Source organism: Sciurus carolinensis, chromosome 6 (assembly GCF_902686445.1).
Source record: "Sciurus carolinensis chromosome 6, mSciCar1.2, whole genome shotgun sequence".
NCBI classification, from domain to species: domain Eukaryota; kingdom Metazoa; phylum Chordata; class Mammalia; order Rodentia; family Sciuridae; genus Sciurus; species Sciurus carolinensis.
Genome location: NC_062218.1, coordinates 115,212,588 through 115,218,082, shown reverse-complemented (window position 1 = coordinate 115,218,082; position 5,495 = coordinate 115,212,588). Strand labels below are relative to the sequence as shown.

The 5,495-nt window shown below is 34.9% G+C and overlaps 1 non-coding gene across 1 annotated transcript; it reads left to right on the top strand.

Moving 5' to 3' along the window:
* The first annotated feature begins 3,603 nt into the window (after positions 1-3,603).
* On the top strand, positions 3,604-3,710 carry LOC124987790 (U6 spliceosomal RNA). Its single transcript, XR_007109300.1, has one exon. It is a non-coding gene; the product is annotated as a U6 spliceosomal RNA (small nuclear RNA).
* Positions 3,711-5,495: the final 1,785 nt, after the last annotated feature.

Sequence of the window (5,495 nt, the reverse complement as noted above, 5' to 3'; positions counted from 1 at the left end):
TGTTCTGTCATTGGGAAGGAATGCACTGAGAAAGTTATCAATGTATGGCTTTCGTTTTCACTCTCTTTTCTCAGGCCTCACTGTTTGGGGTTTTTCCAATTTTCCATATCTAGTACATAGTTTTGGTCATTAAGTATCTGTGGAAATCCAAAGGTAGACATTCAAGTGAAAAGGAAACCACTTACTAGATGTCACAATTTTTTCTTTCACTTTCGTCCTGCGTGGAACAAAAACTGAATGCCTGGAAGTACAGCAGCCATATTGTATCTATGAAGACAAAAGTCCTAAATTGAAGATGATAGAGTAGGAAGTTTTAAGCCTGGTACTCTGCACCACTGAGCCAAGACTCGCTCTTGGGCTATTTACATTTCCTGTTATATGAGGCATATCAAACTTGACAAGTTTAAACTTCTGAGTAAGGGATTTTGTCACTTGCAGCAGAATGCAGTCCTAACTACGCAATGTTTATAGCAAGGGATTTTCTAGCACAGGTGACTTCAACTGCAGTAATGTCCCTGACAATGCTCAAGAGTGTCATTTTCACAGATTCAACTGTCCTTTTTCTTATCATAAAAATGTTGTCTAACTGATGCATTTGACAAATGCATCAACTATAAGAATCTTCTGTGATAATAAGTCATTTATGTTTCTTTTGATTTTTATTTTTTTGTGTCATCAGCAATTTTTAACTCTTTCTAAACATTGGAAATGGTTTTGCAAATAGAATCTCAGATCATTACCATTCAGTGTTTACTGCTATTGTTACTTAGTTTTTGTCATTGTTGTATTATTTATTTTACTTTATTTGAATTGTTTTGAGCCCCTGAATTGTGAACTTAAAACAAAGGAGTAAAAGAGGAAGCTTTTTTTTTTTTCTTTCAGTTTTTGGTATTTAGAGGATATTGAGTATAAAGTTAGTCCTGTTGATCATGAACATTTTTCAAATTGTTTTTCTTCTTAATATTGATTATATTTTTAGATTCCAACATATAACTACAATCAGTTATGTAATTCCTTTCATACTATATCTTCTTAAAACTTGCTTCAGGGGTTAGGGAAGAATAGAAGTTCATTGGATTAGACAAAGGGAAATGAAGGGAAGGAAGGGGGATGGGAATAGGAAAGACAGTAGACTGAATTCGACATAACTTTCCTATGTTCATATATGAATAAATGACCAGTGTAACTCCACATCATGTTCGACCACAATAATGAGACCCTAATTTGAATAAGTTATGTTCCATGATGTATAATATGTCAAAATACATCCTACTGTCATGTATATCTAAAAAGAACAAATAAAAAATTTGTTAACATATTAAAAAAACTTGCTTTCTTCTTTAACTTGGAAGAAGCTGTGGTTAAAAATACTGTAGAAATCAGTTTTAACAAATTCGTTTTTTCTTTTTGCAACAGCTGAGATACAGGATATATAAATGAAACATTGTCATTTGGTGGAAAATTAATTAATAAAAAATTAACTTTTTAAATCCTGTACTTCTGGTTTGAGTTGATTGAAAAGTAGTTTTTCTAAACTCACTTTATACAGGAGAGTTTTTTGCCTTCACCCATCCAGAAGCATGCTGGTAGGTGTTCTAAGTGGGCAACTCGATGGTCATCTGTTGGAACCAGCCGATCCAGGCTCAGGACATGAGACTAGCACAGCTTCTCTGTTTGAAAGTTGCTGTTCGTTACAGAGTTATGGCTTAGAACATAAGAGCAGAATAGCTTTAATTATCAGAAGGTTGTGGTCCAATACTGAGTAATAGCATACTGTAAGAAATGTTAAACAGAATAACTGCCTGTGGGTTTTTAAAAATCATGTAAATGTTTGTTATTTTACAAAAATTTTATTTCATTAACTATGGTGGCATAAATGCAGAGTTTGGGGTGTGTGCACATTCATGTTGGCTTACAAACAATACATTCCTGATTCAACATTGATGTGAAAGGTGTTCTGTATGACTAGATGTGAATTAATCTCCTTTGACACTCATGGCAAGGAAGACCAGACTCTATTTGGAATTTGGATTTGGTGTAAGTTCAGTGACATTTGTAAGGAACAAAGGCCAACTGGTAAGTTTTAAATTTAAAAGGGTTATCTCAAATTTATATCTCAACTCTACAGTCCTTTTTGCAAACAAAGAAGTTATTCATTAAACAATTATGATAATTTGATCTGCAATGTTTCCCAAAGTCCCATATGTTACAGGGTTAGTTCTCAGCTCAACATTATTGGAAAGTAGGGGAATGTTTAAGAGGTAGAACTAGTGGATAAGAGTTAGCATGGGGTGTTTGACCTGGAAGGGAATGTTAGACCCCCAAGCCCTTCCTGTCTTTCTCTTTGCTTCCTGGTTCCCATGACTCGAACAGGCCTCCTGTTCTGCCATGATGTCCTGTGCCGCCACAGGTACAAAGGAGTCAGGGCCAAGTGCCCATGGACTGAAACTTCTAAAACTGTGAGCCAAAATAAACTTTTCCTTATCTTAAGTTGATTATCTCAGGTATTTTATAAAACTAATGGAAAACTGACTAACGAAATAGTGATTTAGATATTTCATTTAGTTGAAGAGAAAACATGAAATAAACCTAATTTAGCTATGCTCAGTTGAGAATTCAGGGAAGATTTGCATTTTTTTAAAAAAATTGCCTTACTAATGTCGCCTTAATTTCATATAACATAAAAACTTCTCATAACTGAGATATATTGGAAATTTAAGGGGAAAAAACACACCCCTGCTAAAGGCATCTTACCAAGAGGGCACAGCACATGCAACTAATAAAGCTGAAACTCTTGGCTAAGATTCGTTCCCAGGGAAGATTCTTGCTTTCAACTTCCAAAAATAAAATTTTAAAAATCTGGCAAAGGTAGTTACCTAGAAGAATGCCAAGAGGAAATAAATCCATTTTCCAATTCTAAAATAGAAATAATAAATGTGTATGATACAACAAGTTCCACTATTATGTATAATTATAATGCACCAATAAAAAGAAAGAAAAATAATAAATGTCTAATTGTAGTTGATGTTGACTTTCTATATACTTCTATTTTCAATTAAAATAAATGAAAAAGAAATATATTTTAAGTGAGTATAATTTCTAAGAGTGAGGATCATAGTAAAATAGGAAAAAACATATTAATTACTAATAGAAGTCCTGAAGTCAGAATTTCTGAGTCCAAATTTAGCCCTAATATGGTGGTTCTCCAAATGTGGTCCAGATCAAGAGTATTAGCATCATCTGGAAGCTTGTTTAAAATTCAGATTCTTGGGACCCAGCCCATACCTGCTAAATTGGAACTTCTGCAGTGGTGCTGAGCAATTTGTGTTTTAAGAAACCCCCGAGTGATTCTGGTGCTCACTAATGTTTAAGAACCATTGATCTAGCACTTACTAGCTGAAGGACCTTGACAGGATATTCATTTTGAGTCTTGGTTTTCTCATCAGTAAAATGGGGGAAAGTAACAATCTATTTCTCAAGGAGTTTTTGAGAAGACAAAAAGTTTAAATTCATGGAAGCCCTTGGAAGAGTGCCCAGCACACAATCAGTGGTCAGTGAGCTTTAGCTCAGGGAAGCCATTGTGGCTCAAAGGTAACAATTTTAGTGCTGGCTTCAGCAGCACATATACTAAAATTGAAACCATACAGAGAAGATTAGCATGACCACTGAGCAAGAATGACACACAAATTCGTGAAGCATTCCATATTTTTTTTCATAAGTGATGAATCCTCTGAAAGAGAAATTAGGAAAACCACTCCATTCACAATAGCCTCAAAAATAAATAAATAAATAAATAAAATACTTGGAAATCAATCTAAGAAAAGAGGTGAAAGACCTCTACAATGAAAATTACAGAACACTAAAGACAGAAATTGAAGAAAACCTTAGAAGATGGAAAGATCTCCCATGTTCTTGGATAGGCAGAATTAACATTGCCAAAATGCCCATTCTACCAAAGGTGCTATACAGATTCAATGCAATTCCAATTAAAATTCCAATGACATTCCTCATAGAAATAGAGAAAGCAATCATGAACTTCATGTGGAAGAATAAGAGACCTCGAATAGCCAAAACAATCCTGAATAGAAAAAGTGAAGCAGGAGGTATCACAATATCAGACCTTAAACTATACTACCCAGCAATAGTAACAAAAACAGCATGGTATTGGCACTAAAATAGACAGGCAGACCAGTGGTACAGAATAGAAGACACAGAGACAAAACCACATAAATACAGTCACTTCATACTAACAAAGGAGCCAAAAACATACAATGGAGAAAAGATAACCTGTTCAACAAATGGTGCTGACAAAACTGGAAATCCATATGCAGTAAAATGAAATTAAACCTCTACCTCTCACCCTGCACAAAACTCAACTCAAAATGGATCAAGGACTTAGGAATTAGACTAGAGACCCTGCACCTAATAGAAGACAAAGTAGGCCCAAATCTTCATCATGTTGACTTAGGATCAGACTTCCTCAACAAGACTCCCAAAGCACAAGAAATCAAAGCAAGAATCAATAAATGGGATGAACTCAAACTAAAAAGCTTTTACTCAGCAAAGGATACAATCAAAATGTGAAGAGAGAGCCTACAGAGTGGGAGAAAATCTTTTCCACATGCACTTCAGGTAGAGCACTTATCTCCAAAATTTATAAAGAACTTACAAAACTTTACACCAAAAATACAAAAAACCTAATCAATAAATGGGCCAAGGAACTGGACAGACACTTTACAGAAGAAGACATACAGGCAATTAATAAATATATGAAAAAGTGTTCAACATCTCTAGTAATTAGAGAAAAGCAAATTAAAACAACTCTGAGATTTCATCTTACTCCAATTAGAATGGTTATTATCAAGAACACAAACAATAGTAGATGTTGGTGTGGATGTGGGGAAAAAGGCACACTTTTACATTGCTGGGGGAGTTGCAAATTTGTGCAGTCACTCTGAAAAGCAGTGTGGAGAATCCTCAGAAAACTTGGAATGGGCCCACCTTTTCACCCAGTTATCCCACTTGGTTTATACCCAAAATCAACATATTAGAGTAACACAGCCACATCAATGTTTATAGCAGCTCAGTTCACAATAGCTAGATTGTGGAACCAACCTAGATGCCCTTCAACAGATGAATGGATAAAGAAACTGTGGTATATATACACAATGGAATATTATTCAGCCATAAAGAAGAAAATTATTATGACATTTACAAATAAATGGATGGAATTGGAGAATATCATGCTAAGTGAAATAGCCAATCCCAAAAAACCAAAGGCTGAATGTTTTCCCTGGTAAGTGGAGAATGATATATAATAGGCATAGGGAGTGGGGGGAGCAAGAGAAGAATGGAGGAACTTTGGATTATGTAGAAGGAAATGAGAGGGGGGTATGAAAAATGGTGGAATGAGACAGACATCATTACTCTATGTACATGTATGATTACACAAATGGTATGAATCTACATTGTGTACACCATGGAAACAAAATGAT